This window comes from Babylonia areolata, chromosome 11 (assembly GCF_041734735.1).
Source record: "Babylonia areolata isolate BAREFJ2019XMU chromosome 11, ASM4173473v1, whole genome shotgun sequence".
NCBI lineage: Eukaryota > Metazoa > Mollusca > Gastropoda > Neogastropoda > Buccinidae > Babylonia > Babylonia areolata.
This window is the reverse complement of record NC_134886.1, coordinates 11,526,041-11,553,246: the sequence shown is the minus strand read 5'-3', so window position 1 is coordinate 11,553,246 and position 27,206 is coordinate 11,526,041. Positions and strand designations below refer to the sequence as shown.

Here is a 27,206-nt window from a genome sequence, read left to right as displayed (position 1 = left end):
AAATGCCTCTCCCTCTGAGTCTCTCTAATTAAGCTGGCAAATCTGTTGTAGCTGAAAATTACCTTGATTTTAATGTATACAAACAACTGGACAAGAGAACAAGAACAAGAACAAAACTTTCATCTCCAGGCCTCCGGCCCCTAGAAAGAGGTCAAAAGTACACACAACATGGTGATCACGCACCGACAACAAAATGTAAAATACGTACTAACTTAACCTGTAGAACAAAAGTGCTTCTTGTGCATAGTAAATTAATTCTAATTTTCATCATTGTTGTCACAGAATTCCTGTCGTATCTTCAGGACATTAAATATATAAACGCAGAGTTTACGAATGCTGTAAACAGAACCATTCTTCAGCAAGTGAACATTGATTGACCTTCAGAGTTCAGATGTTTTTGCCGCAGGTTATTGTAAAGGACACAATTGTTTATAAAATGGTTTTCATCTTCGACCACATTACAACAATTAATGCGTAATTTGAATCAGATTTGAATGTTCTCCTAAAAAATTATCCATTTATTGGGAGCAAACCAAGCCGTAATTTTACCAAACAGTCCCTAAAACACTTTTTATCCACAAAGTCAAAATATTGCTCACACTAAAAACCAGTTTTAAACAGTCTGTAGTTATGATATATATCTTTAGACATTACTGACTCATCCCACTCCTGCATAAATATATCTTTCATTCTTTGCTTAAATAATGACAAAAAAGTTTGCTCACAACCAACGCCTTGTTGCAGCCAGACATATCCAAACCCAAGTCTAAATAAAGTATTTTTTACTAAAGACACCCAGCATTTTTTCCCCCTTTCGTCTAGGTTAAACAACATCAAATATGCCTGTCTGGGTAATCGGTGCACATTCATATTCAGCAACCTTAACCAGTACTTGATACACCTTGTTGCAGTGGGTAACGTCCTAATTCGCCGTATGCAAACTTGTTAACTGGACAAGAGAGAGAGAGGGAGAGAGAAATTGGTTACTCAGTTGTAAAATGTTAACTGCGACGAAAACTTACAGGAGGGAAGCAAAGAGAGAAAAATAGATGAAGGTGATGGCACACCCACCCACCCACCCTCTCACACACACACACACACACACCTCCAACCTCCCAGCTGATTTTTCACTTTTAGATGATTTTTTTTTTTTTTTTTTTTTTTTTTTTGTCTCACACACACACTGACGCTGTTGTTTTTGTTGCTGTTGTCTATTGTGGGGCCTCCAGCCTCCTATTTTTCGTACTTTGTTTTTTTCCCTCTTCTTTATTTTCTGTTGGGTTTTTTTTGTTGGTTTTTTATGTTGTTTTTGTTTTTTGTTGGTTTTTTTCTGCCTTTTATTAAGTCTTGATATATTTTCCTTCATTTTATACCCATTCGTGCACATTGATGGGCAATATTTAAGTGTACGATTTGCTTCATGAACTTGGTCTATGACAAGTTGTTTTTTTTATCTATAAAAAAAGAAAGTATTTTTCTATTTTCTTTTCTATTTTTTTTTCCATTAATTTTTTTTTCAAATTATTCATTCATTTATTTATTTCATTTTATTTTATTTCATCCTTATTTTTTTTCATTATTTATTATTATTATTATTATTAATTATTTCATTTTAATTTTTTTCTTTTTTCTTTTTTTAATATCCATTTACTTCCTTTTCTTCTTCTTTTTTTTCCTTTGTTTTTTTTCTCAAGGCCTGACTAAGTGCGTTGGGTTACGCTGCTGATCAGACACTTGCTTAGCAGATGTGGTGTAGCGTATATGGATTTGTCCGAACACAGTGACGCCTCCTTGAGCTACTGATACTGTCTAAGACAACTATTTGTTGCTTTAATAATTATTATTATTGTCATTATTACTATTACTGTTGTTGTTGCTGTTGTTATTGTTATTTTTGTTGTTGTTATCATTATTATCATCATCATCATTATTATTATCAATTGTTATTATCATTATGAACATCATTAATACTGTAATTATTATCAAGACTAAGAGAGAGACACATAGAGATAGACACAGAGAGAGAGAGAGAAATGTCAAAAATAAAAGATTGTTTGCTTGCTTTTTTTTTTTTTTTTTTTTTGCTTTTTTTTTTAAAACAAATAATACTCTTTCCCATACCTATTGTTGCAGTTTATTACCAAACAATGATCAGCTATTTTGCTGAAAATGTCTACACTCTTCTACTATCCAGCAGTGAAATTTACACTTCCAGCCTCTAGCATGGAGAACCGGCTGCCAAACACAGCGACCTGTTTACTTTACCGCGGCTGCCACTCCTTCCCGTTCAGCTCAGTGTTTGTATCGCAGTCCATTGTCAAACTTTTCTTCTCCTTTGTTTTCAAAAATTACTCAACTACACAACATATACTGGTTGATACTTTTTTTTCGAAACTTTAAAATACCTGGACTGTGATTTATTTGAATAAAATAGAAAACCAGATTAATAATAATAATAATAATGGATACTTATATAGCACACTATCCAGAAATCTGCTCTAGGTGCTTTACAAAAACGCTTTTGTTAACATAAAACATTATATCTATGTTACATACACACACCAAAATGTGACCACACACGCACGCACGCACGCACACACTGCATACATACATTTTAACATACATGTGTATCTAACAGCTACCCTAATAATCCCACAATAACTTGACCAGTCTTGACGATGAATAGTGATCTGGATCAATGTGTGTGAACCACTTTAATCTTCGCTGGCTATCGTGGGTCGTACACAACCCAGAAGGGTACAAAAACGCAAATATCTCAGCCAATTCTTAATATTTTTCTACAAAATTTCAGAAATGCTTCCTACACCTAAAAGGCCAACTTTTGCCAAAAAATGAAAAAAATTCAGTAATTAATGAGTAAATAAAGGTGGCGTTTTAACTACTCACAGACGCTTGTGTGGGTCGTGTATGACCCATGCTTTTTAAAGAGGAAAAAACGTGGTCACCCCTTGAAAGCTCGTGTGGGTCATGCGCGACCCATACCTTTTTAATAGTAATTTCAGAGTTTAATTTGCAATTAGTGAAGGAAAATAAAGAAGTTTTACTTTCAATAGCCTCACTACGCCACTACTCTCCCACTACCCCCTCCCCGCCCCGTCCCTTTTGCCTGTCTTCAGCTATAACTCCCTTCCATCCCTTTCTCTAACAGCATGTACCTGTGTGACTGAATATCTTTGATTGTGCGTGTATAGGATGCTATATGAGTCCTCTCTCACTCTCTCTCTCTGTCTCGCTGTCTGTCTCTCTCTCTGTCTCAGTCTCTCTATCAATCTCTGTGTGCATAAGTAGGGTTTGTATGTATGTGCATGTGGTGTTATGCGTTTGTGTGTGTGATCAGTTGTGTGTGTGATCAGTTGTGTGTGCGTGTGTGTGTGTGCGTATGTGTGAATGCGTGAGCATGTGTTTCTTCTGAGTGTATGTGTTTGTGTGAGTCTGTGTGCGTGTGCGAGTGCATGTGTGTGTAATCAGTTGTTACGATATGTTTTCCTTTTCTATATTTTGTTATAAGCTTTGGAGGAATAAACAGGGTTTTGTCTAAGACAAAGTATGGGTCGTGCACGATCCACACAAGCATTGGAGGAACATACAGGTTTTTGTCTCTTTAAAGGTATTGGTCATGGACGACCCACATGAGCTTCTGTGTGTTGTCAAAAGCGACAACGGTATGGGTCGTGGACGACCCACATGAGCTTCCGTGTGTAGTCAAAAGCAACAGCCAGCAAAGGTTAAGACTGATACAAAGAACACCGATCCGATTCTTATTCCTGTACTGTGTTCTTAGAAAAAGTGAATATGCCATTTCTGTTGTGTAATGAAAATTTTTTGATTGGTGTTATCATAGTTTTGGTACAGCATGTGTTTTTATGAATTAATATCTTCTCTTTTTTTTTTTCATTGCATTGCCAATTACCAAAGCTTTTGTTTACAAATATATGCAAAAAAAGAGAAAATAAACCAAAAAATGAATTAAATAAAATAATATGGGTATGTTGATGTTATTATGACAGCCCCCCTTTCCCCCCAAACCACATATACACATACATGGGATATATATATATATATATATATAGAGAGAGAGAGAGAGAGAGAGAGAGAGAGAGAGAGAGAGAGATATGAGTGTGTGCAGTCACCATTATAGTTCAGGTATGTATGTCTGTGTGTGTGTGTGCCTGCATGAATGCACATGTCCAATGCCTGAACTCTATTCATCATGAACCTCCTCAGCAGGACTTACTTTCCCTCTGCCTTCCTTTTCCCCTTTTCTTTTCTCTTGCCAGTCTCCTGTATAGCTCCCCCATGTCTCTCGGGAGCTCCCCCACCCCACCCCCCTCTTCCCCTTCTCTCTCTTCCTTCAAGCCAAATTTATCTCAGGACATCAACAGTCTACAGGCTCATGTCTTCCCTTGTCTTCTCTCCTGAGACTAAAGTTTGATTCTAAAAGATATGATGTTTACATCTTCTAACGTTCTTCCCCACACACTTGGTTCCACCGGGTTCAGTATTGGACCATAAAATTGTTTTCTACATTCATCCTTAAACACATTGATTGAAGCAATTGCTGACATTTCCTTTGATGTGAACAATTTTGATAATCAATAACTGATTCATGCCTCACTGAAACAAAAGAGGGTATACGTGTGTGTGTGTGTGTGTGTGTCCACATTTCACTAGTGGCACAGGCACACTACCTTCATGAGTTCGCTTGCTCTTTGATTTGAGACCATTGCCAGTCACATTCAGCAGGACTAGCCAAGACAAACCTGCAAGGCACAGTGCAAGGAAAGAGGAGAAGCCGACAGAATAAGAGATGGTGGTACAATATTCCAGAATGGACAGGCCTGAGACTGAGCAATGCCCTGAGAAAGATGAGTAACAGAAATGGAGATTTGGTTGCCAGATCATAAGTGATGCCCATATGGTCATGAGACTATTTGTGGGCACTGTGCATCTTTGCCAATCCTGATCTGTTACCTAATTACTCCCCTCATCCCCCACCCCCACTGGCACCACACCCCTTCCCCCAATGTCTCCCATGGATGAAGAATCCTTCCACGGGTCTGAATACCAATGAAGGTCACCAGGTAAATTTTAATGATTGGTCCTCAATCCATGGGCATGACTTCCTCAAAATGTCAGTAAAATCTGACCACAACATTTTTTATATCGTTCTGCCAAAAGGCATTGCCATATTGCTCATTCAGTCATTGGTGAAGGATCTTTTTAAAATGACTTTTTTAATATAATTCAGAAAATATTCTGTGACATTGAACTGTATTGTGGATCGCATTATATGTCTTCTGTGCTGTATTGTGGATTGCATTATACTCCAGCCACAGCAGATTTCTCTACAAGTAATTCAGGCTGCTCTGCCTTAAGAGAGCATTATCACCTTAATTTAGTGCTGCTTTTTTTTCTTTTTTTCTTCTTTTTTTGTTTTTTTTTGTTTTTTGGTTTTTTTTGTCTGCATGCATCTTTAAAGGAAACCTTGCATGTTTCAGTATCAGTCTCAGTTCAAGGAGGTGTCATTGCATTCAGACAAATCCATATACACATCTGCTAGGCAGATGCCTGATGGCAACATAACCCAAGCACTAGAAAGGCTTTGAGTGCATGCTTATTTGCGTACCTGTCAGAGAGGATTTTGTTGCTATTTCTTTTCCAAGAAGCCAAGTGCATGCTGCATATGGGACCTTGGTTTATCCTCTCATCCAGAAGGCTAGATGCTCAGTTTGACTTTCCAGTCAAACTTGGGAGAAAGGGTGAGAACAGGAATGAACCCAGCCCCCCATGCATGACGGCTGTCTATTATCTAGCATTCTATGTATGTGTGTTTAATCATTACATCAAATAGAAAAGTTTGCACAGCTCCTTTCTATTTCCAAGATAAAAACCTGTATGCCCGTATCACCACTATACCAGAAAGAAAGCAGCAAAGTAAACAAACAACTGAACATAAATTGAATTAAATATTTATTCCAAAACGAATTAACAACACAAAATTACTAGAAAGTAGAACCAAGTGCACTTTTTAAACCGTTTGTAATCAAAAACTTTCAAATCAATATATTAAATCTTGCAATCAACAAATGCAATTCAATTTCAAGTTGCCTCAGTTTGCAATAAAATAGCTGAAAAAGTAACATCCTCACTAATCAACTTTTGTTTTTTATTTTTGATTGAAAATCAACCTGTCAGCCTCATTTACACTATGAAGGATCTCATTCTTTGTTAAGGTTACAGGTTAAAGGTCATGTTGCTTGTCACTGCAATCAGGACCATCAGGAGTCTGGGGCTTGACACAGCACACAGGGAGTGGGGCCAAATTCTCTCCTTCCACCATTTTAACCTTCCTCATCTGGGTAGAGTCACAAAAATCAGAGTATAGTGCCTTTCCCAAGGACACAACACCATGCAAAAACAGGGCCTTTAACTCTATCAGTGGTGAACACATGATCAGAATTCGAACACCAAACCAAGCGGCGCATCCATTCAATGTCTTCTACTCTATACAAAATCCACAACTCCATAACTCATAAAGTAATATATACTTTCCACAGCATCCTCTCCTTCACAGTTCATGCAGGATTCTAAAACTAATACACTTTTGCAAATAATTTCACAATAGGTATTTGTTAACTTGTATTTCACCTCAACTGCAGAAGGGAGTTAACTCCAAGAGCACTCATGTATACTGTGTCCCAAAGCTCAGATTAAAAAAAAAAATTCATAGCAAATTCTGCACTGACTTGGAAATGTAAATGTGGCATTGGGATTTGTTTTCTTTCTTTCTTTTTTGTTTTGATTTCTTTGTATAAAACAAGTGTAGCAACTTTTGATGGTCAAAGACGATGGGACACAAATTCAAGCCTTGTGGTGCAACAATGGTTGATGGTGTCACTTTGTCTCCAAAGCACCAAAAAATCTCTCTGATCAGTATGTATATGTTACATCCAATCTATGAAATCGGCCATTTCATGAAGTGAGCAAATATCATGCCCATTTCATGAAATGGGCTATTGAAAACTCCGCCATTTCATGAAGTGAGCAAGTTTTATGAATGAAAACTTTTTTTTCATTCATAGATACATAGAGCTATTGGATTTGCTCAATCCTCTCATTGGTCAACATTATCACACTGCATTTGTGGCTTTGGCAGGCACTGTTGCAGCGAAGACCATCTTTCAGACAGGAACAGCGTTTTGATAAGCAGTTGCTCCTGCAATGACATTGTTGGTATCCCTGACCACCACACACATTTTGCGCCCCGACAATTTTGCGGATGCTTAGCACTTCTGGTGAGATATTTTCTGGCAAGCTTGCTTTTGATAATGTCATGTTTTGTGTGGCAAGTCTCTTCTGCTTCTAACACAACACCTACTAAATTTGGTAGGTCTGCTTTATTGCGATCAAATTTAGAAACAGGTACAGCCACATTGTCTCAACACCAACCGCCCGAAGTGATCAAGTGCTGCGTGCAAGCATTCGTTTGGCCTGCTCTTCAAAACCGTGCCTTGCTTTCTTCTTTGCACGTTTAGCTGGATGTAGGTTCTCAGGTGTAATATTGTCTGATCCAGGTCTCAGCAGTTGGTCTCCAATGGTTGAGGGTCTAAGAGTTGTCTGTGGGTCATCTGTGAAAGAGAACTCAGTGTCATCTGCAGATGGTGGCTCAGTTATCAGTTGTTCATTTTCTTTGGAGAACACAGAAATGTTTTCCATCAAAGGTTCTGAACATCCTGGAGCTGGTGGTGGGTTATCAGCAGATGTGAGTTTTTCAAGTTCTTCTTAAAGTTCTTCCTCATTTGCGGGCGAGATTCTGCTGAGAAACTCATCTGGTAACTGTGACCTTAGGCCACAGCAAGGCATGTTGTCAGTAAGTGCCTGACAGACAGCCATCTGAATTGCTTCATGGCAGCTGCTGTTCATGGTTCCACTGAACTGTGCCTGTGCAAATATGGTAGCAATAGTAATTTGAATGATATTTTAATATTTAAAAACTCATACATGACATTCCCCATTTCATGAAATGGGCACGATATTTGCTCATTTCATGAAATGGGCAATTTCACAGATTGGGTGTAATATATACACAAGACAAATACAAATATATACATAAACAGATTAATAAATATGAAACTGAAAATACAGGCCTCAGGATCTTGTCTTGAAAAATATGCACACTGGATATTGTCTGACTGAGACTGAGAGTCAATAAAGAGCTGTTTTCTCTGTGTGTGAGGCTTACTTCATTTAAAAGAGAATAATCAAAAAAAAATGGATATACACATATAATTCTTTTATTACTATTATTTTTAACAGAATATCTGTAAACTAGACAAGGCACACGAGTTTCCTTATTCCGAGGTCCAAAGCATTAAAAAAAATCAAAAAGGGGGTGGGGCGGGAACACTTGTCTTAGTTTTACCTGCCAAATCCCTGCTTGGTAACAATAACAATAACAACAAATCATTTGTCTTATATATGTTGTTTACCACTCAGGATTCTAAAAATTTTGTCCTAATTCAGATGTGTAACTTGTCTACTGCTGATTGTTGCTTGTTGCTCTTTACAAAACAAAAAAAAAGTGTATTTAATAATTCTGTTTTTAGATAAAAAAATAAAATAAAAAAATAAAATAATATACATACATATATTACATATATATATTATATATACATATATATCTCTCTAATTGAGTCTAAAGAAACCAACCCTAGAAGAGACTGTCAAGGCCATTGAACAGCTGAAATGTGGCAAGGCAGCAGGGGTTGACGGAATTCCGCCGGAGGCGTGGAAGAATGGAGGCCCAGCACTACACTCCAAACTCCACAACCTCTTTGTCTGCTGCTGGGAGCAAGGCAAACTACCACAGGACCTCCGTGACGCAGTCATCATCACCCTGTATAAAAACAAGGGAGAAAAGTCGGACTGCTCCAACTACAGGGGGATAACTCTGCTCTCCATCGCAGGCAAGATCCTCGCCAGAGTCCTCCTAAATCGGCTGGTGCCTACTATCGCCGAAGAACATCTCCCAGAGAGTCAGTGTGGCTTTAGAGCCAACAGAGGCACCACTGACATGGTCTTCGTTCTCAGACAGCTACAAGAAAAATGTCGGGAACAGAACAAAGGACTGTATGCGACATTCGTCGATCTCACGAAAGCTTTCGACACCGTGAGCAGAAAAGGTCTGTGGGAGATCATGAAACGTCTAGGATGCCCCCCAAAATTCCTCAGCATGGTCATCCAACTACATGAGGAACAGCGTGGACAGGTCAGACACAGCAACGACCTTTCGGAGCCCTTCCCAATTGGAAATGGAGTGAAACAAGGTTGTGTCCTCGCGCCGACCCTCTTCACGATCTTCTTCAGCATGATGCTCCAACAGGCCACTGAAGATCTTGGCGACGACGACGGTATCTTCATCAGATACCGCACTGATGGCAGCCTATTCAACCTGAGGCGGCTACAGGCCCACACCAAGACACTGGAGCAACTCATCAGAGAGCTTCTGTTTGCCGACGATGCTGCCCTCGTCGCCCATACAGAAGCGGCCCTGCAGCGTATAACGTCCTGCTTCGCAGAGGCTGCGCAGCTCTTCGGCCTAGAAGTCAGTCTGAAAAAGACGGAAGTTCTCCACCAGCCTGCCCCACAGGAAGAATTCCACGCTCCTCACATCAACATCGGTGAGACAGAGCTGAAGTCGGTCCACCAGTTCAGCTACCTAGGCTGCACCATCTCGTCTGACGCCAAGATCGACAAGGAGATCGACAACAGACTCGCAAAGGCAAACAGCGCATTCGGCAGGCTGTACAAGAGAGTGTGGAACAACAAACACCTGAAGAAAGACACAAAGATCAGCGTGTACAGAGCTGTTGTACTGCCCACCCTGTTGTATGGCTCCGAAACCTGGGTCACCTACCGGCACCACATACGACTGCTTGATCGCTTCCACCAGCGCTGCCTTCGCACCATCCTCAGCATCTACTGGAGTGACTACATCACAAATGTCGAGGTCCTGGAGCAGGCAAAGACTATCAGCATCGAGGCAGTGCTGCTAAAGACCCAGCTACGTTGGGCAGGGCACGTGTCCAGGATGGAGGACCACCGCCTGCCCAAGATCGCGCTGTATGGCGAACTGTCCACTGGCCACCGTGACAGAGGAGCACCCAAGAAGAGATACAAAGACTCCTTGAAGAAAGCTCTCGGTGCCTGTCACATTGACCATCGCCAGTGGTCCGCAGTAGCCGCTGATCGAGAGACCTGGCGACGCACCATCCACCAAGCTGTCTCCTCCTTCGAAAACAACCGCAGGGCCAGCCTTGAGGACAAACGCAGAAGGAGGAAGAACCGCGACGCTGCAGCCGCGAACCCAGACCAGACTTTCCCTTGCAACCGCTGCGGCCGACTCTGCTTTTCCCGCATTGGCCTTGTCAGCCATGAGCGTGCCTGCATCAGACGTGGACAACGCCCTTCCTAGATCTTCGTTAGCGAAGCCAGGCCATGATGACATATATATCTCTCTAATTGAGTCTAAAGAAACATTTGCCTGAAGAAGAGCATGTGGCTCCACACGTTGCCTCTTTTATCTAATGGAAGTTGACTTTTACAAAGATTCTTTTAATCTACTCTCTCTCTCTCTCTCTCTCTCTCTCTCTCTAGACGACGAATATCCATACATTGCAGTGCAGGTGTGAGCCGCAGGCCACAACTCAATTCAAATGAAGGATGCATCGCACGCGCGTGTGCGCGGTGTGTGTGTGTGTGAGGGAGTGAGTGAGTGAGTGAGTGAGTGAGTGAGTGTGTGTGTGTGTGTGTGTGTGTGTATGTGAGACTTATCCACTTGTCAGCTAAGTAAATTGTAGGTTTGTGTAATCAGAGTCCAAGCAAAATTGTAATGTACTAGAATACTGTCTGTTATTGTTGACTATGTTAGGAGCCTGATGACTTATGAACATTAAACCATCTGGAATCTGGAATCTGGAATCTCTCTCTCTCTCTCTCTCTCTCTATATATATATATATATATATAAACAGAAGTTAGCAATGAAAAAGGAAATTTTCTATCTAAAATTACGTTTAAATAACATACTTACCGTGACCCAACTAGTGCAGACTCCGGCAGGGGTCTGACATTCCTGTCCTGTGCAAACTATCCGCCCATGCGGAGCAGACGAAACTACGGCCGATAACCTCCCGGAAGTAGGTAACCTCCCCTTTGTCCCGCTGGTTATCGCCCTCTTTTGACGGCAATATGCCATCACCAGCGCAGCAAGCAGGAAGAACAGGAAGCGGGGAGGACGGGAGGGTCTTAAATTTGGGTCACGGTAAGTATGTTATTTAAACGTAATTTTAGATAGAAAATTTCCTTTTAATTACACATACTTAACCGTGACCCAACTAGTGCAGAATAGCACGACAAGGTGGAGGGCTCGCCTGTTCTACTGTCTGTGAGCTGTGATGGTCTGTTGTGCAGCTACCACAGAAGCGATGGCTCTTGCGCCATCAACCCGCAGGCGTGCGACATCTCTCTGGTAGAAGTCGATGAGCCATTATCCCTTAGGCGATAGGTGTCCCTCAAGTAGAATTTGACGAAAGTAGAGTGTACTGTGTCGCCTAAGGACATTAGTGCGGGTAAAGAAGACAGAGGTCCACAGCTGTATTGTGGGGGAGGTCTGTGGACCACAGCTGAGCAGATGAGCGCGGATGAGCGTCAATGCAAGGAGGTGCGCATGTGGTTTGATCTGATGATTCCACAACGGATGTGGGCCGATAGTGGAAGTGGTTTTTGTGTTTGAAGGAAACTGTGGCACGAGACAGAGGTAGGTCACCGTGTTGGGCCTGCCTCAGGCATGACAGCCAGATCTGTGGAGCTCCTCCATGCGAGCTGACAGGCGATGGGCACTCCCCCGCCCCTGCCCCCCCCCCCCCCCCTTTTTTGACGTTGTCAAAAAATGACAGCACTGGTATGTTGCCTATGCATAGGATGGCAGACATTTGGCAACAAAAGACTTGATGTCCCTGGTGTCTCTGGGACAGGGTTGTGTAATTGCCCAGGTAGGTACCATCACGAAGGGGCATACGGAAGGCTTGGTGGCTTCTCTGCCTGAGTGTGGCCTGTTGGAGTAACCTGCAGAAGGTTGTCCGCAGTCAATGGCTGGGTTGGATCAGGCTGTGGAAGTGCATTTCATGTGCCCACAGGTCACTGAGTCTCATTCAGTGATGGAATTCCCAAATGGAAGAGGGTTTCCATGGGGAAAATTTTTGCTGAAGGTTTTTTAGTGAGAAAGGGGACCGGACCCATGACAGGCCTCTGGCTGTGTGTGGTGCGCACTGAGTCTGGGATGGAGCGGGGCGGGGCAGGGAGGTAAGTGGCTCAAGATGTGTTGTACTGGCTATTGACATCAAGGCACTGATCTGACATACGTTTTTAGTATGGCCAGTGGTTTCTTAATTGCAAAGGGAAATCATTTGCAGCTTAGTCTTTCATGAATGACTATGTCTCTCAGACTAGAAGTCAAATTGCACTGGGACTTAGTGCTGTAGCCTTAGGCCTAAGTAGCCTTTGGGAACCTTCCCAATTATGAGTCCTAAGGCCCTATTGATTGAGGGACCGGGGATGCAACTTGGGCAAAACACTCTCTACTATAAATTGTATAATCGAATTCCAGCCCGAATAGACTGGACAGCAGATGCCTCCTCTGCTGTTCTGATGGAGACTGTCGTACTCGACTGATTATCATATACTGTTCCTAGGAGGACACCAATCAGCATGGGTAAACCAGGAAACAGCTGCTGTGTGCTTCAGGGACGAAGGTGTTCACCATGCAGATTATGTTGCAATGTAAGGAAGCCGGAAAGAGTTGACGGGGTCTTGTGGTGCAACCGTGTGTCAGAAAGACATGGTGCTTGCTTCCGAAGTGACAACAAAGTCATCCTCTGACAGTCCCTTGACCGAAGGCTGGGGCTCCATGATGGGATAGCCTGCCTAGGCTAGCAACCTCTGGAAGTGTCTCATTGGAAAGACAGTGCTTGAGGAGGAATGGCCATCTGTAACCACAGCAGTGGTTGTGTGTAGAGGCCGAAAGGATCGGGCAGGGAAGACTAAGTGCAGAAAGTGCTTTCGAACGCCAATTGTTTGAGACGTTGATGCTGGATTTGTGTTCAAGCAAGGTGATGGGGTGAACTGATGTGCTTGAATGCGGCATCTGCCGTGCTGGTATGAGTGGGCAGAAAGGTACACCCCTGTGGCTAATGGACGGTTCGTTGTGCTTTGTGGGACGCATCCGTCCTCGTCAATATGCCTTTCTCCCAAATGTAGAGGAAAACAATTATGACCCAGGCCTTCTGCTACTAGAGAGGAGTAGAAGAGATGGGCTGAGGGTGATTGTCTCCTGCCCAGTGGGCAGTTTTTGGGTCCGCTAAAACTTGTAAGGCAAGATAGACACCTCTTCATGGGAAGGCTGGCTAGGATGTAGGGCCTGTGTGGAGCTTTTGTCACAATCACAGTGGTGCAAACCAAGGGTTGTTGTAGGCAAGGGGAGAAAGAAGGGATGCCTTACAAACTTGGAAGGAATGAAAGGCATGTGTGTCCAGAGTGGCACCTCTAAGTTGGACTGCCTCACCCTTCCTTGTACATCTCCAGCCTTATGGGTGATTGTTGCAGGCAAATGAGTTGGGTTGCCTTGTCCGTCCTTGCACCAAGAGAGGCATTCTTAGCCCTGTGGGTGTGAAGGGGGTATGTGTGGATCCCTAAGGACCAGCCACTATTGAAATGTGAAGGAGCATACATTCAGGCGTGAATGAGGCTATTATTATTTTATTTTATTTTTGTGAGTGCAGTCGTCCTCCAAAAGCAAGGTAGGGATGAATTTATGAAAATGAATACATATATGTGCCAAGGGAATAAAAACTTCCATCAGCTCAAGTGATGTCAGAAGTATGCCAATGACAAGAGATCGAGACACAAGAAATAAGCAGCTGTATAAGCATACGTGTAGCGTGCACCGATATACCCAAGTAAGTGGGTAAGTGTGCATAATCATCAATGGAAAGGAATCTGTCCATGCACCTACATATGAGATGTACATACGCATATGAATAAAGTGCCAGTACGTAGAGGCAGAGAGTTCTGGGCATTGTGAACAGAAGGCCGCAAATGCAAGTGTGCCTATATTGCTATGTAGGGAATCTCAATGAACAGATGTCAATGAATTGAGATAGAAATATAATTGTACATGTTAATATGAAAATCGTCTGAACCTATCCCATAAGCACATACACATGTGTATACCGATGGATAAGTACGCATCTATACGTGAAAGCAGAAATGCGTATGAATGTAGCAATATATCTCATATATATGTATATATGTGTGTGTGTATATATATATGTATATATATATATATATATATACATATAGATTTTTTTTTTTTTTTTTTTAAATATGTATAGATTTTTCTATATATATTTCGTGATTGTTGCTTGTGATAATAAATCAAATGGATAGAAGGGGAAATATTGTGATGCATTTCCTGTAGCCAATAGCCTGAGAAACAGCAAGAAAAGTGCAGTTGCTATGCAAAGATGTGTAAAGTCCCTGACTGGGCATGAGGACCCAATGAGAAACCGAAAGAAAACATCGTTGGTGGACAGCACGGGGTGCAGGAGTGATGTGCTGTGTCGGCGAAACTAACCACAGCTTCGAGCGCCTAGGTTACAAATGTGGAGTTGCCTCCCTTGGCGCCGAAAATCATCAAAAAGGAATGTGTCTTTAGAGCACATATCCCCCTTGTGCGACGTGTCCTCGCTGAACAGGGAGGAGTGTCATGTTGTGTGTGAGAGTCCGTGGTTCGATGCCACCGTAACCGACACAGGTGAAAACGAGCGCAAGGGGAATAATTATAATGCCCCTTAGTGCCGTGGGCATCCCAACCCGAATCGGTTGCCATCGGACGCGAGACGGTCAGGGCATGTGGCATGACGGCGCCGTAATCGAGTGTTATGGGCGTCGTGGGCGAGGGGGTGACAAGTCCGTCGGCTTGCCGTGGGATGTGCATCCCCCTGTTGCTGAACGGCGGTCCAATCTCGCGAACAGCTCCTGCGAGAGGACCGGCGTTCAGTTGTCAGTTGTGTGTTGACGGATAAAGTGATAGACAAGATCGGCCCGAGCACTGCCGAGAGGCAGGATCGAGTTATTAATACATGTAAGAATTATCTTGATATTCATTGTGAAAACTTTAAATACAAAACTCGTTTACATATTTTCTGATTTTTCAAGCACTGCGCACTCAATGTTGAAAAATGCAACAGACATACGTGGGGACTCTCTTTTTCTTCCCCACTTCAAGCGGGTAAAAGGCCTTGTCAGGCTTGCACGCCTTGATATTGATATATGATATGATATAAGAGGTACTCCAACGTGGAAGTGCCAATATTAGTCTGGGAAACAGCAGAGTTAGGCAATGGGGCAGAAGAATCCAACACTGCCTAAGTTCCAATGGGGCGTGCACGTACCTGCTCTGTGGGCGCAAGGCGCGGCACCAGAAGGCAGAGTGGTGCATAATTGCTGCAGCAAGTTTAGCGATGAGTTGCTGATTGTTTGGTTGAGTAGCTTGCTGAGACACCATTAGTGGATGGGAAACAGCAGCACTCGGCGGTGTGGCAGATGGGGTCATCACCGCATAGCTTGGTAGGACCGTGCACACACTCGCACTGAAGGCGAGGAGCAGTGCCGGTGCAAGGGAAATAACTGCGGCGGTCACCGGCAAGGGTGCCGAAGCAGGGGTTGCCTCCCTTGGATCGGGTGATCCGGACAAGGGAGGGGGGTGTGCACGCGTATGGGCAAGCGTGTCCCCTAGTGGTCCACCTTCCTCCCTACACCAGGGGAGGGCATCCCTACACGCCTCGGTCGCTATTGGATCCGAGACGGTCGAGGCAAGCCGCGTGGGGGGTCGCGTGATCCGATGTCACGGCCGCCACCACGGACGCATCGCACATAGGGCCCAGTCTAACGTGCGGATCCAAGACAAGCTGCCTTTTTTTCTTTTTTTTTTTTTTCTTTTTTTTTTCCCCCAAGGGATTGTGGCCATTCCATTGGTGCAACTGTGGGTATGGTAAAGAGATAGAGGAGATCGACTCGTACACTGCCGACTGGCAGGGCCGAGAAAACGCGGATCGCGTCGAGTGAGTTCGCGGATCGATAAAAATGACATGAAAGGTAACACTGACCTGAGTGTGTGACCACAAACCTCTAGAAGTCATCAGAGGAGGTGGCGGAGGTCTGGAGTCGACCGGAGGGAGCGGAGGAAGTGGAGAAGGCGGCGGGTTGGCGTTGTTTAGAGGGCCAGGAGTAGAGGGCCCAGAGTGTCAGCGAATCGATTGCGATCGCGCTTTAATTTTAGCACGATTCCCCAATCGAGCTACATAATTATGTGACCTGGTTGGAGACATAATTTGACCACAAACAAGAACGCCAGAGAATCGACAGACAGACAGAAAATACGAAAAAACTTAGCCGTATGAAGAGCACAGGTACAGGAGTCATGATGGCTGCCGGAAAAAGAGGGCGATAACCAGCGGGACAAAGGGGAGGTTACCTACTTCCGGGAGGTTATCGGCCGTAGTTTCGTCTGCTCCGCATGGGCGGATAGTTTGCACAGGACAGGAATGTCAGACCCCTGCCGGAGTCTGCACTAGTTGGGTCACGGTTAAGTATGTGTAATTAAAAAGCTGATACAATGCAACATACACACAGTCACACATGTATATGCACACAGACACAGACAAAAAAACAGATACACAGGCTCATGTACATATGCATGTACATACACACACATACATGCACCGACAGGCACACTGAATGCTATTTCCATTATGACCAGTTTCCTCTGCCACTTTCGTAGGCATAAGCCATTCACGACACTGAACAAATTTCACTGAATTTCACCACAAAAAGTCTTCTTATTCAATATCAAAAACTTTACAGGCAGGTGACATCAGCACTCTATCTTCATGCACAAAGGATACATTTCTTGTCTTTCACCGCAAACATTCTTCTCATTCAAAATAATACCAGCCCGGACATTATCAGCTCTCTATCTTTTTGACGTTCAATAAATCTGTCATCACATCTACTGCCATCGATGTGGCATCCAAGAAACTCACTCCGACTCACTCTCTCACACAGATACACACACAGTGATATTACCCTAAAAAACAGATGTGACCCAACATCATAACATCCCAGACATCACTTTTCAATTAACCCTACATGCTATTGTCAGTGTTGGTGTTTCATCTTGCTCGACAAAAGGAGAGAAAGAACAAAAAGAACATAGAACAAGGTGAGTCTGATTTCTGTTCACACTTTTTCACACACCATTTTATGAGCATATAAGTATCTAGATCCTCTGAACTCCTTTCCACAAACACATGCAAAGACATGTCCTTGGTGAATAGTTCTGATGTGATAACTCCGACCTTGCTTCGAGGAATACATCTTTCCACATAATTGGCACATAAAGGTCTGTTCAGAAGCTGGCTTTTTTATTAGTCCTTCTTGACATTTCACCTGGTGCTGTATGGCTCTTTCAGCAGAGGAGAACTCTTTGTGACAGTGATTGCATTTGTGGTGTTTGATCCGTCCCACTCCATGCACTCTGTTATTATGTCGGTGAAGACCACTTTCGTAGGCGTAAGACATTGGGCAACGTTTGCAGTGATAGGGTGAAAGCACAAATTCAGCAGAGCCTTTGTAAACACAACAGGTGTTCAGGTGATGCTCCACCAGTTCTTCAGAGGACAGGGGTCTCATGCATTTGGGACACTGAAAGCACCTTTTGTTATGTTCATCTGCCAGATGCTGGAGATACATTCTCTTGTTTGCCATGTCTTCCTGGCAGATGTAACAAGGTTTTGCATTTTCATACACCTCATCAAGGACTACCCCTCGGTGTTTCCACCTGTCTCTGCCTTCTGGTGATGATGCTGGACACCTGTCCTTAGTTTGTGTTCTGTCAGACAATGGTCCACCATTAGTATCCAGATCAGTCTGTCCATCCATTTGCCTTGTCTCATTTTCTCTGTCTGTGCCATTCTCCTGCACCATCTGCTCAGCAAATGAGTCTTCTGAATCTGTCTCCACAGTCTCGTACAATCCATGTGAGGGAGATTCAGATAAAGCTTCCGAACCTGGTACTTCTAAAATATTTGTTTTATATTCACTGTCTTTGTCTGTCATCATGTCTTCAGGAAGTTCTGAAGTGTGAGAATAAAGTGCAAACCCAGTAACTGGGGTGGTGGTTTCTGTCTTTTCTCCTTCCTTCTGTTTCCTTTTTCCGTTGGACTCATAAAAAAGAGTTGTATGACTTGGTGTTTCTTGATCCATGTCTCTTTCCCTCTTTTTCTTCTTCTTCTTTGGAGAATTGTGAATGTCACCAGAAAGAAACTCTGAATCACCAGTATTTGCAGAAACTGTGTGTTTGTGTTCTGTATCTTTTCTACTCTTTTCCTTTGAAGAAGTGGGTAAGTCATGAGAAAGAAGATCTGACGAAGATGTGTGTATTTCATCAGTAGGTTCTAACACACACATGGAACTCTCTGCATCTGCAGAAACAAGGATTTCACTTCCCGTGTCATTTTCTGCCTTCTTTGGAGAATGGCAAGAGCCAAGTGCATCTGCAAAAACAAAAGCTTCATTTCCTCTGTCTTTTCTCCCCTTTTTCTTTGGAGAAAGATGTATGTCTAAAGAACTTCTGTAATCATCTGCATTGGCGGAAACAGTTATTCTGTTTCCCATGTCTTTTTCCATATGTTTCTGCTTCTTCTTCTTTGGAGAAGTGTATAACTCATCAGACAGAAGCTCTAAAGAATTTCTAGAATCATCTGCATTAGCAGGAACAGTCATTTCATTTCCCATGTCTTTTTCCATCTGTCTCTTCTTCTTCTTCTTTTTCTCTGGGGAAATGTATAACTCGTCAGAAAGAAGCTCTAAAGAATTTCTAGAATCATCTGCATTAACAGGAACAATCATTTCATTTCCCATGCCTTTTTCTATCTGTTTCTTCTTCTCCTTCTTCTTTTTCTTTGGAGAAGTGTGAAACTCACCAGAAAGAAGTTCCGAAGAAGTTCTGGAATTAAAAACATCTGCAGAAACAGTCATTTCATTTCCCATGTCTTTTTCCATCTGTCTCTTCTTCTTCTTCTTTTTCTCTGGGAAAGTGTATAACTCATCAGACAGAAGCTCTAAAGAATTTCTAGAATCATCTGCATTAGCAGGAACAGTCATTTCATTTCCCATGTCTTTTTCCATCTGTCTCTTCTTCTTCTTCTTTTTCTCTGGGGAAATGTATAACTCATCAGAAAGAAGCTCTAAAGAATTTCTAGAATCATCTGCATTAGCAGGAACAGTCATTTCATTTCCCATGTCTTTTTCCATCTGTCTCTTCTTCTTCTTCTTTTTCTCTGGGGAAATGTATAACTCGTCAGAAAGAAGCTCTAAAGAATTTCTAGAATCATCTGCATTAACAGGAACAGTCATTTCATTTCCCATGCCTTTTTCTATCCGTTTTTTCTTCTCCTTCTTTTTCTTTGGAGAAGTGTGAAACTCACCAGAAAGAAGTTCCAAAGAAGTTCTGGAATTAAAAACATCTGCAGAAACAGTCATTTCATTTCCCATGTCTTTTTCCATGTGTTTCTTCTTCTTCTTCTTCTTTTTCTTTGGAGAAGTGTGTAACTCATTAGAAAGAAGTTCCAAAGAAGTCCTGGAATTGTGAGTATCTGCAGAATGAGTCATTTCATTTCCAAGATCTTTTTCCGTCTTTTTCTTCTTTTTCTTTGGAGAAGCGTGTAATTCATCAAAATGAAGTTCTAAAGAATCATAAGCAACTGCAGAAACAGGGATTTCATTTTCCATGTCTTTTTTCATCTTTCTAATCTTCTTCTTCTTCATCTCCTCCTTCTCTGGTTCAAAGGTACTGTCATACTCACCAAAGTCAGAATGCATGGCCAAACTTGTTAACTTACTGTCTTGCTATCTTCAGTGCACAAGCGTCTGTTCCTTCAGTACTGTACTCTCTGCTAGTCTAGTTTTGAGAAAGTTAACTCAGGCAAACGATGATAGTTGTCACTGTTGCCTTTCCTGTAATGATCCGAAGGCTCGTCTCTGAACACCTGTGAACAAAAAGGATACTTCACAGTTCACTTATGAACCATAACCAAAACAAAACTATGCAATGCCCTAATAAAATAATCATTATACAATAATACTGTACTGAGAGCAGTAAATGTTGAGAATCTATTTTAATAATCCAATCTTTTATAATATTACTTTGTAATGTAGACTGACAGCATAACAGAGCAAACTAAGGCCAGTGCATAGTAGTACAATACTCAGTCAAAACCACTATGCAGTAAATCCAGCACAAATGCTGTACTAAATGATCAACAGAAGAGCATGTTATAAACTAATGAAGACTCGGTCAACTGCAGCACCATAATTATGACAACAAGTTGATTGTGACTTAATTATTATGTTCTTACTCTTAGGAAAAAATATACACTATATTACAGTGATGTAAGTGGTGATGATCATAGTTAATTTACCATATAGTCTATCAAAAGGCCCAAGGCATTTTACAATGACTGTATCAACAAATGACTCTCTCCAAAACAAAAACCATTGACACTGGTGGCATTTACAAAGAAAAACATTCAATCTTTACAAAGGTCAAAATCCAGTCATACACAGACACACACACACACATTCGAAGATGCGCATACATATACGCACACATACTGACACAGACAGACACACATCATACATACACACACAGAATCTACCTGTAGAGGGATGGACCAGATCAAGAAGCCGTAACTCATGGCCTCCTTCACATTCTGACACTGTGACAGTCCACTGACATGAGGTTCACCACCTCTCCCACCGCCTCCAACTGCTGCCCCTCAACATCCAGCTGTAGAGACCGTTAATCTACATTAAAATCAAAGATCAATGAAGTGAGTGTTTTAAGTTTACAGGGTCATATCACTGTTATAATAGAATAAGTTTTCTTGAAAATTAGGTGGATTTTTAAACTACTTTTGAAAGAGAATGTTGTTGAACTGGACTGAAATGGAGAGGCGCCTGGCATGAGAATTTAAAAAATCTGTATATTTGTGTGTATATATATATATATATATATATATATATATATATATATATATATATATATATATCATTTTCTATTTGGTGCCATTCACATTATCTTTTTAATTTTTAATCATTTTATTTGTTTGTCTTTTATGGTGGACATGTGCTGCTGCCCAAAAGAAAATCTCTGTACCAAAGTATAGGCAATAAAGTTTGTGTATTTGTTTTGTGTATTGCATTGTTTTATAATCTGGTTATCATTGTCTACCACTTTAACAGCATGAGAGAATGATTTGGGAAGTTGTACCGTAATTAAAGAAAGAATGACTTCCATTATTTTCATTTGTGTTTTTATACATCACTCATCTCCGAAATTTACAAGTTAAGATCAGAGATAAAATATAAATATCTTTATCAAGCACAAGAGGAGCAATTACCTGTGACACAACTGAAACACATATATTTACTATTACTACAAGACCTGTAATAGCAGTAGAAGTAGTTAACATTGTTGCAGAGCATAGTACTTTGCAGTGACTATAGTATAATGGGTGCCTTTTACAATTTCAGCCCTTTGCCTTTCATTAACCCATTCAACTCTGGGGAGTTTACAGTACGCTTCCAGTTCCATACAATGCTGATGCAGGGAAAAACACAGAAAATGTACTGTTTTCCCTCCAAATTATGTGTTGACACATCCACAAATACTGTACAAGTTAGTTGCTTTCTTTTCGGACACTGGGCTCAGTGAGTAATAGTTACTCCCTTCTTTTTTTTTCTTTTTTTTTTTTGCTGTTGTTGTTAACAGGGAAGATGACATGATGGGGGAAAACAGGCACGCAAGAACATGAACGCCACATGCTTTTTACTGCTTGGACCATTGGCAGAAGAATAGGTGGAGCCACTGGTTTTTATTCATTCCGGTAAAAAGGGAAGACTAAAGGGACACAGTCATGTAGGTCTTGGCCTATCCAAACATTTACCAAATATATTACTTTATTAGGCTTGAGTAACTTTTTGTTGTTGTTGTTGTTTACTTTTGACTGGAACAGCCAGGGGAAATGAAAATGAGGAGTCCCAAACAAACTTGAAGATGCTGCTTATTTCATGAAATAAAACTAAAAGCATTAAAGCCTGTCATGGCAGCCAGCCAAAATGATTGTGAGAGATTGCTGGTGGTGGGGGACAACAGTGGAAGCCTGTGCTCTTCAACCAAAGTCATGTCACAAAAAGTGAGTGGTTTGGGGGTGTGGGGAGTTTGGGTGTGGGGGTGAGAGGAGGGGGATATAATTTGTTGTCTTTTGTGTATATTATTTATCATTATCACATCAAAGTCAAAAATAGCTTTCCCCACAAGATCCACCTATTTAAGTTCAGTTCAAGTACTCAAGTGTTTATTTAGGCTTTGAGGAGAAAAAAGCATACTTTATCAAACAAATAAATGGATGAATTATTAAATTAACAAATAAATGAATAATAGATAAAATAATAACAAGAAATGAAAATAAAATAGAATGAAACATTAACTCATAAGTAAGCAAATAGATAAATAATAAAATGAAATGTAAAAAATGTATAAAAATAAGCAAATAAAGGTAAATTGTATATCAATAAACATGTAGGCATGCACTCACACTCTCAGTCTCACACACACACATACACACAAGCACACACATATGCACAACAGATATGCAACAAATATGCAGTTTCACAGATATGAAAGCACAGACAAAAGTACACAAGCCAACACAACTCATTAAAGCACACAAGTGCAACACACACACACACACACACACACACACCCATCTCACACATTACCCCCACGGCCCCACCCATCCACCCACCCAGACACACACTCATATTCCTACATATTGCAGCTTCCATGGCGCACACACACAGACAACACACACACACCCATACCTCACACACACATGTATACACACACATGCACATTCCTATATTGCACAACTCCCACATTACCCACAATAAACACAAATCCCACACCCTACACACACACACACACATGACACATTCCTACATATCACAGCTCCCACAATGCACACACATATACACACACACATACAAGTACACAAACATGCACTTCCAAAGAGCTCTCCTCACACACACACACAAACACACGCACACACACACACACACAGAGTACACACACACACACACACAGATATATATATATATATATATATATATACACTGTACTTATAGTTATACTGCCATTGATTTGCGGAAGAGGGGTGGGAAAAGACATCTCATGCCATGGCATTCTTGACACACACTCGCACTACACGGGCCTACAAAATAGGTAACATCCTATTCCAGGGAACTATTCAAATAATAATTTTCATGGCGTCGCAATGTAAGCATGTGATAAATACGTGGTGTAACAAAAAGGTGTGGACTTTCACTCCGTGAATCTGACAGAGGAGTGGAGGTGAAGTGGATATTGCCAAGAAATAATTGTGGTCACTCCATGGAAGGATGGGGAAAAAAACAATGTAACTAGTTGTCAAAACGCTGAAATGAAAATGGCTCTATTCAAGGTAATGTCTCTTCACTCTAAATACATAAAAACTGCTCTTGAAATAGGTCCATTAATTTACTGTAAAGTCTCTTTTTTTTAGCATCCTAAATCCTGATTTATTCAGGAACCTATCTTACCAGCAATTTTTGTGCTTCATTGAATGAAATGATACTACCATAAGTAGATGTTGTAACCAATTATCAGTAGATTCCCACTATTATTTTGTATGTTATTTTACTCTCTTTTTTTATAATCTGATGCAGATTCAGTCACAAAACTTGACAAGCGTGCCACCATCTTGCTTTTTGCGTCTTTGGTGATGGTCCCACAGACCATGAAAATGTAACCAAAAGTGCAATAACTCCCCCCCCCCCCCCCCTCTTGCATAGGTTATATTTTCTTTTCAACATCGTCTCCATTATAATTTCACATGAAATTCTACACCAATAAAGCGAAATTGCAAATATATATATATATATATATATATATATATATGTATATATTTATTAGCTCTATTTCTAAAGGTGGTGTGAATTGCAATTTCGCTTTATTGGTGTGTGTGTGTGTGTGTGTATATATATATATGTATATATATATATATATATATATACATATATATATACACACACACACACACACACACACACACACACCATATAACATACACATACATGTATAATATGGTGACAGTTTGCAAGGGTGTTTTTTAGTTAACAAATAACTGACGAACAAGCAGGAAAGAATGGATGAAGAAGAGAGAAAACGAACAACAAACAACAAACAAAAAGAATAACAGATATAGATCCCAGAACATGACATTTCCAATCTCAGCTCACAGCACACATTAACAGTCAAATCTCATGGATCCCAGGGAACATACGAGTCACAACAAACCAGTCAATACAAGACTGGTCAATATGTTTCCACACCTGTGGAAATACCTCTGACTCTATATAAAAGATTAGAATTCATGTTCCATCACTAAATCTAAATAAGGAAGCCATTTAATAGAGAAATCCTGATAATTCCTTTCCATTAAGTGTATTTGTTTTTCTGTTGAGTACTTCACTACTTGCATTTGAGTTCAGTAATGAATGCGTGTAAACCTGGTTTAGCCTTATTAATTCTACACTTATATATAAAGAATAAATTATTTTGCCCATAAAACTATCAAATCAAAAACATCATCTGTTTTAGTTTTTTCATCAGTGCCAAACAAAATAAGTTCAAAATTGAGGGACAATCTTTCACAGTTTTCACATTTTTCTTTAAGTTTATTTTCAAACTGAAGCCAAAAAGTTTGTATAAATGGGCAAAACCATAAATAACACTGTACTTCATCTTTTTCGGTGTCACAAAAATTACAGTTGTTATTATCAGTCACACCCATTACTTTTAGGATATTATTTGACACCAGGATTCTATGGCATACTTTGATCTGAAACCATTTAATCTTTATTTCCTTAATTTTCTTTATCTTTTTTAATACAACCTCCCACTCAATTTGTGTATTTAGCTTATTTTCCCATTTTCATAAAGGCTTTTATGTCAAATATTTCTATCTTTTGCAACAGTAATTCATAGTATGGTTTTATTCCTTTGCTTATTACACATAATAATTGTAATGCCTTGCTATCTTTGTTCTTCTTGCTGTTTTCAAATTTTGGTTCCTTTTTCTTGCATATTCTTTAATTGCTTGTGTACAGCTTATGAAGTTCTAGAAGTTTACTTTTATTCCATACTTCCTTGTGAATTCTTCATAATTTAATTTTAAGAATTGGCCTCCTTCATTTAGAACATCATTAACCAAAAATATATCTTTATCTGTCCATGCTTTACAGTGAAAATAGTTAATGTTGATTTTGAACTTGTTATTGTAAAAATTCCGCAATTTCCGCATTCTTATTCAATTCTATTTGATTACAAAATCTATCATAAGCATCATATGCACCTCTCCAAAACTTATTACTTTTGTTTAGAAATCTTTTAGTTTAGTTGTTTGGTTGTTTTTTTAAAATTCTATTTCAGGATGTATATTCTGTAGTATTTTCTTCCATTTAAAACATGCAGTGAGCATTTTTCGTAACCAGGATAGTTTCAGTGCTTGTGCAAAAGCCTGTATGTTAGGTATTCCAATTCCCCCGCTTTCTACATCATGCACTGCATACCTTTATTTTGTGTTTTTTGTCCCATACAAATTGAAAATACATGTCTTGTAGCTGTTTTAGATCACTGTCAGGTGGGTTTGGTAACAATATCCATAAATAAACCAGTCTGGACAGAATAAGTGATTTGAGCACAGCTACTCTGCCCAGTGGTGTTGGTATTCTTTTCGACCAAAATATTAAAATTTAATAATGTTTTTACTTCGACAAATTTATCTGCCATGTTGATTTCCGTTAGATTAGACAGATCATTTGAAAGTGCAATAACTTAGGACGCTAAAATAGGACATGGTTAACATCTGTTAATCTTAAAATAGTTTTCAAACTTCCTACCGTTTTCAGTGTACAAGGTGAGGAAAGACTTCCCACATGTGCGGAAGCTTCACGTTATCACCCTTCGTTAGACTGTTTAGTGCAAACATCCCAAATAGAGAATCGAAATTGCGGCGGGGGCGTGGGGGATGGGGGGAGGGGGGTTGCGGGGTGGGTGTGTGTGTGTGTGTGTGTGTGTATTCAATCTTCAATCTTCAAATTGGAAAGTCAGCCGTCATTCATCATCATCATGGCCTGGCTTCGCTGACGAAGATCTAGGAAGGGCGTTGTCCACGTCTGATGCAGGCACGCTCATGGCTGACAAGGCCAATGCGGGAAAAGCAGAGTCGGCCGCAGCGGTTGCAAGGGAAAGTCTGGTCTGGGTTCGCGGCTGCAGCGTCGTGGTTCTTCCTCCTTCTGCATTTGTCCTCAAGGCTGGCCCTGCGGTTGTTTTCGAAGGAGGAGACAGCTTGGTGGATGGTGCGTCGCCAGGTCTCTCGATCAGCGGCTACTGCGGACCACTGGCGATGGTCAATGTGACAGGCACCGAGAGCTTTCTTCAAGGAGTCTTTGTATCTCTTCTTGGGTGCTCCTCTGTCACGGTGGCCAGTGGACAGTTCGCCATACAGCGCGATCTTGGGCAGGCGGTGGTCCTCCATCCTGGACACGTGCCCTGCCCAACGTAGCTGGGTCTTTAGCAGCACTGCCTCGATGCTGATTGTCTTTGCCTGCTCCAGGACCTCGACATTTGTGATGTAGTCACTCCAGTGGATGCTGAGGATGGTGCGAAGGCAGCGCTGGTGAAAGCGATCAAGCAGTCGTATGTGGTGCCGGTAGGTGACCCAGGTTTCGGAGCCATACAACAGGGTGGGCAGTACAACAGCTCTGTACACGCTGATCTTTGTGTCTTTCTTCAGGTGTTTGTTGTTCCACACTCTCTTGTACAGCCTGCCGAATGCGCTGTTTGCCTTTGCAAGTCTGTTGTCGATCTCCTTGTCGATCTTGGCGTCAGACGAGATGGTGCAGC

General features: G+C 41.2%; 1 long non-coding RNA gene across 3 annotated transcripts; it reads right to left on the bottom strand.

The window, feature by feature from the left end:
• Positions 1–5,120: 5,120 nt before the first annotated feature.
• LOC143287528 (uncharacterized) lies at positions 5,121–26,267 on the bottom strand. 3 transcript variants are annotated; one of them, XR_013055974.1, is made up of 4 exons: positions 26,201–26,254; positions 20,857–21,004; positions 20,005–20,187; positions 5,121–7,962 (listed from the first exon to the last, which is right to left on the bottom strand). It is a non-coding gene; the product is annotated as an uncharacterized LOC143287528 (long non-coding RNA). The 3 variants fall into 3 exon arrangements; XR_013055975.1 differs by having other exon boundaries at positions 5,122–7,962; positions 20,041–20,187; positions 20,857–20,987; positions 26,201–26,267; XR_013055973.1 differs by having other exon boundaries at positions 5,122–7,962; positions 20,041–20,187.
• Positions 26,268–27,206: the final 939 nt, after the last annotated feature.